The sequence below is a fragment of the Terrapene carolina genome, unplaced genomic scaffold (assembly GCF_002925995.2).
Source record: "Terrapene carolina triunguis isolate 2854851 unplaced genomic scaffold, T_m_triunguis-2.0 Scaffold33723, whole genome shotgun sequence".
Taxonomy (NCBI): Eukaryota; Metazoa; Chordata; order Testudines; family Emydidae; genus Terrapene; species Terrapene triunguis.
Window position 1 is genome coordinate 6,966,392 of NW_020698074.1, and position 13,399 is coordinate 6,979,790.

At 41.8% G+C, this 13,399-nt stretch overlaps 1 protein-coding gene across 1 annotated transcript in view; it reads right to left on the bottom strand.

The window, feature by feature from the left end:
- Window positions 1–12,767, bottom strand: part of LOC112119106 (engulfment and cell motility protein 1) — a 444,965-nt gene extending 432,198 nt beyond the window's left edge. The window contains exon 1 of the mRNA XM_026663518.1: window positions 12,628–12,767. The gene's annotated coding sequence lies outside the window, so the exon portion shown is untranslated. The remainder of the gene's footprint in view (window positions 1–12,627) is intronic.
- Window positions 12,768–13,399: the final 632 nt, after the last annotated feature.

The following is a 13,399-nucleotide window of genomic DNA, read 5'->3' on the forward strand; positions in this document are numbered from 1 at the left end:
AAAAAAAAAAAAAAAAAAAAAAAAAAAAAAAAAAAAAAAAGACACACTGACTAAACAACAGAGTAAAAGAGTTGGTCATCCTTTAAATATTGAAAGTCAAACCTACAGAGGAAAATAGAAAGGAGCATAAACTCTGGCAAGTCCAGTGTAAAAATACAATTAGGCAGGTCAAAACAGAATTTGAAGAGCAACTAACAAAAGACAAAAACTAACAGCAAAAATTTTTTAAACTACATCAGAAGCAGGAAGCCTACCAAACAATCAGTGGGCCCACTGGATGATTGAGGTGCTAAAGGAGCACTCAAGGAAGACAAGCCATTATGGAGAAGCTAAATATTTATGATCTTCACTGCAAAGGATGTGAGGGAGATTCCCACACCTCAGTCATCCTTTTTAGGAAACAAATCTGAGGAACTGTCCCAAACTGAGGTGTCAGTAAAGGAGGTTTTGAGATAAATTAAACAGTAATAAGTCACCAAGACCAGATGGTATTCACCCAAGAGTTCTGAAGGGACAGAACTACTATCTTGGGTGTGTAACCTATCATTTAAATCAGCCTCTGTACCAAATGACTGAAGGATAGCTAATGTAATGTAATGTCAATTTAAAAAAAAAAAAAAAAAAAGGGTCTCCAGAGGCGATCCTTGCAATTAATGGCTGGTAAGCCTAACTTCAGTACCAGGGAAACTGGTTGAAACTCTAGTAAAAAAAACCCAGAATTATCAGACACATAGATGAACATGATGTGTTGTGAAAGAATCAACGTGGTTTTTTTAAAGGGAAATCACGCTTCACCAATCTATTAGAACTCTCAGGCATGTGGACAAGGGTGATCCAGTGGATATAGTGTACTTGGATTTTTAGAAAGCCTTTGATGAAGTCCCTCACCACTGGTCTTAAGCAAACCAAGCAGTCATGGGATAAGACAGAAGGTCTTCTCATGGATCAATAACTGGCTAAGACAGGAAACAAGGGTAGGAATAAATGGTCAATTTTCACACTGGAGAGAGGTAAAAGCCAGGATCCCCCAAGGATCTGTACTGGAACAAGTATTGTTCAACATGTTCATAAATGATCTGTAAAAGGGGTGAATAGTGAGATGGCAAACTCTGCAGATGATACAAAATTACTCAAGATAATTAACTCCAAAGTTGACTGCAAAGAGTTACAAAGGGATCTGACAAAACTAGGTGACTGAGTAACAAAATACCAGATGAAATTTAATGTTGATAAGCGCAAAGTAAGGCATGTTGGAAAACATAATCCCCACTATACATAAAAAATGATGGGGTCTAAATTAGCTGTTACCACTTAAATATCATGGAGTCATTGTGGCCAGTTCTCTGAAAATATCTGCTCAATGTGCAGCAGCAGTCAAAAAAGCAAACAGAATGTTAGGAACCATTAGGAAAGGGATAGATAAGACAGATAATATAATGCTACTATATAAATCCATGGTATACCCACACGTGGAATACTGCATGCAGTTCTGATCACCCCATCTCAAAAAAATATATATTAGAATTGGAAAAAGTACAGCGAGGCACAACAGAAATGATTAGGAGTATGGAACAACTTCCATACAAGGAGAGAGAAAAAAGACTGGAACTTTTCATCTTAGAAAAGAGACGACTAAGGGGGGATATTACAGTTGTCTATAAAATCATAAATGGTGTGGAGAAAGTGAATAGGGAAGTGTTATTTAGTCCTTCACAGTATACAAGACTCAGGGGTCACCCAATTAAATTAATAGGCAGCTGGTTTAAAACAAACATAAGGAAGTACTTCTTCATTCAATGTACAATCAACCTGTGGGACTTGTTGCCAAGGGAAATCGTAAAGGCAAAAAGGATAACTGGGTTCAAAAAATAATTAGATAAGTTCATGGAGGAGAGGTCCATCAATGGCTATTAGCCAAGATGGTCAGACATACAACCCCATGTTCTGGGTGTCCCTAAACCTCGGACTGTCAGAAGCTGGGAGTGAACAACTGGGAAGGATAATAATTGCCCTATTCTGTTCATTCCCTCTGAAGCATCTAGCACCTGCCACTTTCAGAAGACAGGATACTGGGCTAAACTCACCACTGATCTGATCCAGTACAGCCATTCTTATGTTCCTATATTGTTTATACTATTCTGCACCACAGCTATGTGAAAATGATACATTTTGTTCGTTCAACGTTTCACATGTTAATTTTCATTATTTTGTGACTCAAATTTTAGTTTCTAGTGAAATTCCCACAAAAATGATGATTTTTCACATTAAAAAACAAGTAAAATTCTAAATTTCCTGAACTTCTTAAAAGAAATTTGACCTCTTTGCTCTAAACTAGGACAATCTTTCAGTGAAAAGGGGCCCAATTTCACTCAGAAATCTTTTTTCTTGGCTCTTTACACATACACCATAAAGAGAAGAATCACAGGATTTTGCAGGTTTTGCCACAAGCATGGGTCATTTTTGTGACTTTAAAGCAAAGTGGGGAAAACTCAGATTTTGAGTGTCTTGTGATTTTTCCACAAACTTCTACTATGCTTTAACTACTGATGTTAATAATGGCCACTCTGCCCTTTGCTGACTAATAAGAAGCTGTCTGTTTCAATCTTCATACTTTCCAGGGAGGGGAGATTTACAGGAACAAGAGAGATGTGTACATTCAAGAGGGGATTACCAAAGAAGAGTCACATAAAAGGCACAGATTAGACTTAGACCCCACATCTAGATCCTGAATTTTGTGAGCCTAGCAAGTAACGAGGGATTTGCGTCTGGCTATTCCTAGGGGGGAAGGTTGATATGAGGAATGCACTTGTAACACAAGGGTAGAGTTAGACAATAGTTGTGTGACCTGGCACTTGACGAGGGGAAAAGCAAAAATAGGAAACTGAGGGGGAAGAGGGGGGGAGTCCAGTATTTTGAACGCCTACTGGCTGAATGACATATTGAATTTCATTTCCAGAATGAAGAGACTAGTACTTATATTTTGGGGTGGAGAGAGGTTTTAAAGAAACCTTGGTTTGGCTCAGTGCTTGGACATTTTGTAGCTCTGAGCCAATACTTATCAGGTTTCAATTTCCAGCTGAAGCTATGACTGTTGCTATGAAAACTAATGTGTGACTATATTCCAAAAAACAAAGTGATGGAAAAGATGCCATTGGAATGTAACAAATATATGCAACAGTGCTAGGAGAAAAATTGCAATATAGTACCCTGTATCGTAACCATGTCTCTTTCTTTCTGTAAGTGAAGAGACATACACGGCAACTCACCACCTTAATACAGCACTGCCTAACCAGAAGACAGAGGATTTTAGTATTTATGAATTTCTTATTTCTATGGCATTTAAGAGCAATATATTTGTGTATACCTCAAAACATGGAATAATGTTTTAAAGAATTATCCTCAATATGGGCACTATAACAACATTGCTAGGACTAACTTGAGTTATTTTTATGATCCTAACTGGAATCCAGCACCCCACAAACCCTGCACATTTTTGCTGGTGTGAATTGTAGATGCAGAATATTTGGAGAGGGAATAACATTTTTCACTTTAGATACAAAATAAATATCAAAATATCTAGACTGGAATCTTCATCATCAAAGCAGTGTCCAACAATAGGTAAAGGGACACTGCCAACTTGAAATCTAATCAGTTTCTTAAAACAAATTAAGTCGTCATTTCTAGTAAACACACCTCTTCTCTCCCCAACCCCCTTATACACACACACACACACACACACATACACACACACACACACAATCTCCCTACCAATTTTCATGGAGGTTTTTACAGTTACATTTTCTTATTTCAAAATGTTTGTGTGAAATATCAGGGAAACTGACTTAGGCCCCAAACCAGCAAACATTTTACATATGCATTTAACTTTCAGCATGTGAATAAAATGACTGGAACTACTCACATGCTTAACATTAAGTATGTTTGTAAGTGATGGCAGAATCAGGGTCTAACTGATTATACCTGGGAAGAGTGAAACAGCTAAAGCATTGTCAAATGTACAATTGAAAAAACACCTCTAAACATTTTCAGTTATGGTAATCTTGGGCATTACTTGCAAAACTAACTACAAAAATTAAGGCTGGCATGTGATTTTTATGTGGACAGTGTTGCTTTATTGGGCTGTTGGCATATTTTGCATTGTTTTGCTTTTATCTAACTTTAAAATGTTGGATTTATTTGATAAAAGGACATTTTGCAAATTTCACAGATTTAAAAATAGCTCACGAGGATGTATTTTTTGTCAATATTTGCAACTTCAACAATATATGCAAAAGACTAGGAAATGAGATCATCTGCCCCAAACAGGCACCCATTGATATGTGGGGTTTTTTTTAAAGGGAGGGTGGGTTTAGAAATGATCATGCTTGAGGAATCTAAAGTTTCCTCTTAGAAACACTGACCACGTCTCCCTTGTAATTAAAACAAGCGTGAGAAGAAAAATAATGGTTTAACATGTCTGTATTAAAGTTACAGCTAAAAATGGGATGATGTATCATTTCAGAGACTATTCTGTACTCCTAATGTCTGTGTAATAATAATTTGAGTTGTAGATCCTGAAAGTACATAGGCAACTAGACATTTGTGAAGATTCTGCAGTTAATGCAAGAACCATATGAGAGAATCTCTGGCAAATACTTAATAAAATTACCTAATTGGGGAACTACTCAAAACTAAAATATCTTCTAGAAAAATGCAAGTGGGTTAATGCTAATAAAACTTAAATGATGGCAAAAATGCTATTTTGAAAGATGTATCAAGGATATCCAAGATGGAGCAGATTGTCTATCTGGTAGAAACAGCTGCATATGAACAGGTAAACTATAGAAAATAAATTAGACGAATCTGAAAGGATTTGGAACCCATTTTTGAACCATTCTTGCTGAAAATCCATGGGCCAGGATCATAGATTGTTTTATTGTGTGTGTGTGTGTGTGTGCGCGGGGGGGGGGGGGAGGGTGGGGGGACCAAACAAAATACTTGATAAATGAACATCTTCATTGTAGAAGGTAATACAAAAGCCTGTATCCAGTGATGCAGGCATGGTGGGGGGTTGGCAGGAGTGGGGTGGGGGAGAAAATGATATAGGGAGATTCTGGCTTGCTTTTGCTTTCATTTTTTCACATCTCCCCCTTCAAAACACTTCTTTCCTGTGATGCCTACAATAAACTTGACAGCAGCTAGGCTGCTGGTGCACTGATACCACTGCCTATCATACTGACCAGTACTGTCTCACTGCTTTGTTGTATTCCCCCGTCTGTCTGTATCCATCTGCCGTCTCTGGTCTTATACTTACTTTATGTCTACACTTAAAAAGCTACAGCGACACAGTTGCGGTGTTGCAGTTGCACCACTGTAGCGTTTCAGTGTAGACACTTAGCCCTGGTCTACACTGGGGACGGGGGGGTGGAAATCGATCTAAGTTACGCAACTTCAGCTACGTGAATAATGTAGCTGAAGTTGACGTACTTAGATCGACTTACAGTGGTGTCTTCACCGCAGTGAGTCGACTGCTGCCGCTCCCCCATCGACTCTGCTTGCGCCTCTCACAATGCTGGAGTACAGGAGTCGACGGGAGAGCACTCAGGGGTCGATTTATCACGTCTAGACTAGACACCATAAATCGATCCCCGCTGGATCGATCACTACCCGCCGGAAGACATACCCTTACACAGCAACAGGAGGAGTTCTCCCGTCAAGGTAGTTAATCCACCTTCCCAAGAGGCAATAGCTAAGTTGACAGAAGATCTGTTGATCTTGCACTGTCAACATGGGAACTTAGGTCATCTTAACTACGTCACTCAGGGGTGTAGATTTTTCACACCCCAGTAGCCGGGTCGATCTAATTTTCTAGTGTAGACCACCCCTTAGATTGAAAGTTCTTTGGAACAGGGGCTCTTCTCTTTGGTTTGTGTTTGGACAGCACCTAGCACAATGGGGTCCTCCTGGTCCATGACTGGGGCTCCTAAGCACTATTGTAACATAAATAAATAATAAAGGGGCAGGTAGGGGAATGAGGAGGAAGCCATGTTTACCAAAATTTAGTAAATTGAATACCCCCTTAATTACAATACAGATTTAATATTAGTGATTTAAAAAAAAATGTTTTCCAGGAATTTATAGTCTGCCTATTTTAATGCACACAAGCATGAAGCTGGATACAACATCTGTATCCTAATGTCTTGTTCGTATTAGCACTGCAGGGTTGGAGAAAAGTGGTAAGAAATGATTGAGTGTTTGGAGGGAGAGGGAGGTTAGTGATTTCAGCCACTCTTTTTGTTTCACACCAAATACAAAAATAATTTGGCAAGATCAGAAGCTTTTTAACCACTCTGTACCAGATGCTGTACAAAAGGTACACACACACACTTTTCTCCTGGATTAAAAACGGATCCCCAGTGTCCTTGTTAGAGCAATATGGATCTCCCCATATGGTCTTTCCTGCTTTATCTTCTCCCATCTCATACCACACTAAGGGTATGTCTACCCTACCCGCCGGATCGGCGGGTAGCGATCGATCTATCAGGGACTTCATTTATCACATGTAGTGTAGATGCGATAAATCGATCCCCGATCGCTCTCCCGTCGACTGCTGAACTCCAGCTCGGCGAGAGGCGGAAGCAAAGTCGACAGGGGAGCCGCGGCCGTTGATCCTGCGCCGCGAGGACGCGAAGTAAGTAATTCTAAGTCGATCTAAGATATGTCGACTTCAGCTACGCTATTCTCGTAGCTGAAGTTGTGTATCTTAGATCGATCACACACACACACCCCAGTGTAGACCAGGCCTAAGGGAGAGGAGGTGGGCTTCAAAGCCCGAGCTCCAGCTTGAGCTGCAACTTCAAGGTGCTGTCTACATAGCTATTTTTAGAGCTCTAGCAGAAACCCCACAAGTCTGAGTCTGTTGACCCAGGCTGGGAGGCTTACTGCCATGGTCTGTGTAGATGTACCCAGAGGCTGCATCTATACTGCCTGGGCCGGCTCCAGCTTTTTTGCCGCCCCATGCGGTGAAGCCAAAAAAAAAAAAAAAGCTGTGATCGGCGGCAGCTCTACCGCGCCGCTTCATTCTTCGAGAGGGAGTGAGGGACCTGCCGCCGAATTGCCACCGAAGACCCGGACATGCCGCCCCTTTCCAATGGCCGTCCCGAGCACCTGTTTCCTTTGCTGGTGCCTGATGCCTGTATACTGACAAAGAGTGTACACTAGTATGTGTAACACACACCAAGTATTCTCCATTTCCAACTAGACAACTCCAAAGGAAACTCAACCACCACAGTTTGTCTTGTCCACTAGAACTGGACTGAAACTAACTCATTGTACATAGAGCAAATGACCATTCTAAGGTAATGGCTAAGAGCAGAGGTTCCCAAACTTCTTCACAGTATGGGCTATCTCTTAGCAGAAAGAGTCCCTCAGGGACACCTCCACTCTCATTCACAATTAATTACACAGATCTCTTTTCTTTCCACTGGCCATCAATAACATCCCTATTGCCACTACAGCAGTTGTTTACGTGGAAAATTGATACCAGAAAATATTTATTAAATTTTTAGCTGACTTTTAATGCTGTTTGGCAGACAGAAGCAAGGAGAAAGAGCAAACGGCATGTGACCACCCGCCTGTCCATGGCCCATCAGCAAGGTTCCACAAACTAATGGCGATCCACGGACCACAGTTTCAGAAATCAATGCCTTAGTACTAGACCTGAACGAGCAAGAGAGGTAAAACACATTACCAGTTCCCTGTAGCATTCAGTTCCCAATTCTGTTCTTAACAGCAATTGGATAACAACAAGGAAATTTAATATTAGGGCTGCCAACCTATCCATAAATCACTCTTTTGTGTCTTGCAAAGCTTGCGATAAAAAGATCACATACAGCAAAGACCCATGCAATAGCTTGATACAGGCACGGAGACTTGAACTTCTCTCTCCCCCCTACAAGTGGTCCCTTCAGAACAGTGCTGACGTACATTGCCAGGGCAATGTGGAGAAGCTTGCATTGCCACTGCCTTTTCTGTGGATGAATGGCAGACGTCAGTCTCCAGGATTCTTAAAATCTGTTTTACAGGAGTATTTTTTTAAACAATTTTATAAGGACATATAACACACATGAACCTAAGACAGACAAAAAGGTTCATTGACTATAATTCAGAGCTTTATAAGGCCCAAAGAGACAGTTGTGATTATCTGGTCCAACCTCCTGTATAAATACAAGCCATAGAACTTCCCTGAATTAATTTCTGTCTGAACTAGAGCATATCTTTTAAAAACATCCAATCTTGATTTTAAAATTGCCAGTGATGGTGAATCGACCACCACCGTAGTTCCAAAGTTTAATTACCTCACTGGTTAAAACAATGTGCCTTATTTCTAGAATGACTTTGTCTAACTTCAGGATCTTATTGTACCTTGGTCTGCTAGAGTGAAATGCCCTCTATTATCAAATTTCAAATTTGATTACTGTCAAATATCTGTTCCCCATATAGGTACTTATAGACCGTAATCAAGCCATCCCTTAACCTTCTCTTTGTCAAATTAAACAGATTGAGTCTATAAACCATGTTTTCCAATTCTTTAATCGTTTTTGTGGCTCTTCTCTAAACCTTCTCCAATTTATCAACAGCAAAATGTATCATTTACTTCTGTGATAAAAGGGGCACAACTTGGGAAAGAAATTGTGTTTGATGGCTTCATCATAATCTCAAATAGATCCTTATCAAAGTCACAGAACCACAAAAGACTTTAGTGCTATGATTGACAATCTACTCAACAGAGGTGAGGCCCAATTCTGGAGGTACATACTGTATGTCAGCGTGGAGGTGGACTGGAAGAGCTGTGTGGAAAAGCTTGCAGTCAGTTATTGCCAAGGATATCAGTCTCTCACTTTCACATGCACTAAATACACATCTACTAAATTTAACGAAAGAAACATGTAAATGTTCAGGCATTGTCTGTGTCAGCATGGAAAACATGAGATCACATCCAAACACCTCTCAAAAGACTGAACTTCATGGCAAAGAAAATATGTGAGCTCAAACCTTATAATCAAAGAGATTTCTATTAGGAGAGTAAACAAAGAGCGGAAGGAAGGGTGGAGCATCAGCACAGTAGATCTGCAATTTGACACAGAAGGGCATTGCTATAAGGAAGTGTAATACATGCAGCAGTGTTTCAGTAACAGTTAAACCTCTAGTAGTACTTACTTTTTCGGTTATACACTGGTAGACAGCATGTCATAAGTTAACCGTAAGGAAAAAAAAAATCAAATCACCTCTGTCAGTACAATGAACACAATGCAATCCACTTAAATGCTAAGAGGTGGAACTGAGTAGATCATTGTTGAAGTATTGTTTTGCATCAGTCTACTGCATTTCTAAAAATATTTTTCCATATATAATCTATAAAATATATTGTTAAACCGTAGGTACTTTCATTGATAAAAATACAATTGTTCTAGCATAGATCAGTAAAAGAGTTCACCTAGTCAGCCATCAAAATCCATTCAGCTTTAATTCTATTGTATTTTTCCTAGCGTAATTCAACAACTTCTGGAAAATTCAAGATCAAGAGGGTAGAAATCCTCAGTTTCTTTCTGCTCCTCATAAAGGAAACTCGTACAGCTACATTCTTACCTAAACTGCAACCTACAGAGAAGACATACATTGAATGATGCTGCACTGTGATTCTCAAAAGGATTACAAAAAATGATTAACCCATTTAAATGCACAGCCTCACTGCCTGGAGAAACTGACAGTTAGGTATATCTCTAGATTACTAAATCAAATGAAGTGATCAAAAGGTTACACTAACTGCAGTGTCTGCCAACAGTACCTGTTTAATACAGTTAATGCAGCAACATGATGCTAACCTTTAGTATTACCCAACTAACCCAAGTGAATTTTAAAAGTTGCTGCAAGATGATTTAATCATTCCCTAAAATGTGTGTTGTCACACATGCTTCCTTAATGCTATACCACAGGGAGGTTTACCAGTAAGTTACCACTAGTTCTCTTTCTCCTTCCTACCTAATTACTATTACACAGTCAGATTACAGCTGTTAGGTATACCACTAGAATTAAACAGATTTTCCATCATGGAACTGGGTGGTTTGGAAAACAGAACACTTCTGATCCACAGAGAAGTTGAACTCAAGGCTTAGAGTGAAATGAGTTTTATAAAAAAAAAAGCAGGTATTTTTCTGCATTGGAGAAATACTCAGCATGGGTTGAGCTACCTAGTAGATATGTAATTGCAAAGAAGCCAATTCACATGAACACTGAATGATCTCTAACATCTAGAAAGAGCATGGTCTGGTACCCACTGATGAGACAGATAACCCAGTTGCCTACCCCACATCCCAGTTGTGAATAATAAAGTATTTAGTTCTAGTTCTTTCTCAACTTTTCCCTTGATAAGGATTTTAATAAGGGACACTCCGACAAGCTAGGTTCAAAGTCTAAAGAAAAATGAGATACTTATGAACATATTTCAAGTGTAAGCATGTGTGATGTAAATACAATATCATGAAGCTCAGATTATAGACAATATTGTCTATGCTAAAGAAGTTAACACATGATACACTTCTGGCACTATTATCATCTTTGGCTCTCTCTTGAGGGTGTTTGTCCCACATTTCACCCTTGGCAGGTTAAGAGATAGGCTTATAAAAGTAATAATAAAATATGGCTCTTCTAAACTGTACTGTTATTTTTCAGGAACTTTGAAAATTTGTCTACATTCTCAGGGGAGAGCTGGACAGTTGTGTTAGTTCTGCAAGGGAAAGATATTCAAAAATAAACTTTGTACGGATTTGAAGCCAAAAACCTGAACACTCCACTTCTTGGATTTCATACCCACTTGGTTTAAGGGGTTGTATGCCATGGCTATGCATAATTCCCAGCCATATTCAAGTACAATAATTTTATATGAAAATGCATCCTCAGTTAGATCATTTTTATTGCTATGGGTACAGATCTTAGAAAAGGCAGCCCCTACTGAGAGCTCTTGAGAGTAAAAGTTCTTGGCAAAGGGAAGAGGCATGAACTCAGAAGAAGGTGACTAATTAACAACAATGAACTAAGGGCTGGACTACATGCAGAGTTGCACTGCTTTAACGTAAGGTTTCTTTTTAAACTCATTTGGCACCAGCCACTCTTAGTTCGGTTTAAACCAAGCTTATTTTAGTTTATCTTCTACAGATTAGGAACGGATATAAACTAAACCAAAACTCAACTCCGGATATAAACTCCGGGTGCATCCGAAGAAGTGGGTTGTAGCTCACGAAAGCTTATGCTCTAATAAATTTGTTAGTCTCTAAGGTGCCACAAGTACTCCTGTTCTTTAAACCAAAATAAGCCATTCTTAAACAGAAAATAAAAACGAGCATCCATTCTTGTATCAGCTTAACTAAACCAGTACAAGTTTGTGTGCAAGGAACCCTTAATCTTCAAGCTTCAAATATATGATCGGGCTGGGGGGGAAAGGAGAGCAAGAAAAGAATCTTAGTTCAACCATCCTCCTCCACCAACATATTAAAGAGCACATCAAACCTTCAGAATGATCCCTTCTCTGCATTAGAGCTACATGCACAAGTGACATACTAAATACCCACTGCTCTGCAGACAGCCTGTGTTTGCCTGAGTGCATTTGCAGAGTACACGCAATTGCTAACACAGATGTTCCCAACCCACTTTATGAGGTCAACTGTCTGTAAGACCAAGTTGCCACGACCCAGCACTTTGGAACAACAGGACCAGCAAAGAGGGATCTGCGGGTGGCTGGAGACACATCAATCAGCAACACCCCCCGCTTCCCCCCGACAAAAACAGCACACACGCACTAAAGCCTCCCGTTTCTGGAGAGTGACGGGGTGAGGGCAGTGGGGGGAGGACTGGGCAGGGATGAGAGGCAGACGGGGAGCAGGTAGTGTCACGGGAGCGGGGGGCGCGAAGTGGAAGGGCAGTTTGGGAAAAAGGGGCCGGGCTAGCGGCTGAGGGAAAGGGGCGAAAAGCTGCTCCCACCCCCACACACAGCGCCCGGGGCTGTGGAGGCAGAGGAGCGCGGCGCTCGCTGCGGCTGGGGCAGCCGCAAAGGGCAGGGAGGCTGCGCCCCGGCCCCCGCCCCGCGCCCTCCAGGCGGCCCCGGCCGCGACACGGGGCAGCCGGGCGCGCTGACAAGCACGAGGGAGGGCGGCTGCGTTTCCTCTTCCTCAGCGCGATGTCAGCCGAGCCACTTCCCCTTCCCCAGCCGCCCCCAGCATAGCCGGGGCCACGCTCCTGGGCTGAGAAAGCGAAGGGGGCACGTCTCCCACCAGCCCCCCCCCCGCAGCCGTCACCCCTGGCCAGGTGCGGGGTCTCCTCCTGCAGCCGCCTGCCACCCCCCACAGCCAGCATCCTACCCCACCCCCTCCTCCCACCGTGCCGCCCCCACCCCAAACCCTGCCCGCGCCCCAGCGGCATCTCCACCTTAGCCCTGGCCCCTCCAGCGCCCACAGCAACGTGCCCCCCACTGCACTGCCAGGGGCACCCCCTGCCGCAGCGCCCCTCTCCCCGAGAGCCTTCTCAGCACACCGTGCATCCCCCCCCGCAGACCTGTCCAAACGGAAACGAAAGTACCTTAAAAATCCAGGCACCACCTTCACCCCCAGCAGCCAAGTGCAGAGTGGAGCCGGGGTGAAGTTTGCTGCCCTGCTGCGGCGAGCGCCTGGCAGCTCCGCCGCTTCCTTTCCCCGGCCCGCGCCTCTCCCACCATTGAAGTTGGGCTTTTTACCGCTGCTGTTTTGGTGTTTCTGACTCTATCCCATCATCAGACTCAAACACACACTCTGCTGCTGCTGCTCTCACTTCCTCTTCCTTCCTCCTGCTGGCCACACACCCAATTTGCATCTGCAAGAAGCCCCAAGATAATCTGCGAAGTATCTCTGAAGGAATGGTGAGTATTTACCAGCACCTGCACAATAGGGAACAAACAATTGTATGCATCTTTTACTTTATTCATTTAATCCTTTGGATTTTACAATCTACATTTTTCCACGCTATGATTATATGTCTCTTCCTACTATCTCCATTTTGTGTATTTAAAAAAAAAAACCTAAAAATTATACAGAATAAAAAAAGAGAAACTCAGTACTTTTCCTCTAACATAATTTTTAAGAGGCTTTTCATTGTCTCTGTCCCTGATGAATGATTTTGCAACCGATCCATGCTCTACAGGCAGAAGTAAGGGTAGCAGTACCGCAACCCTCCCTACAATAACCTTGTGACACCCCCCACCCCCACCCCATGATTCCTTTTTGGGTCAGGACTCCTACAATTATAACATTCTAACACTTCAGATTTAAATAGCTGAAAACATGAAATTTACTAATTTAAAAATCCCATGACAGTG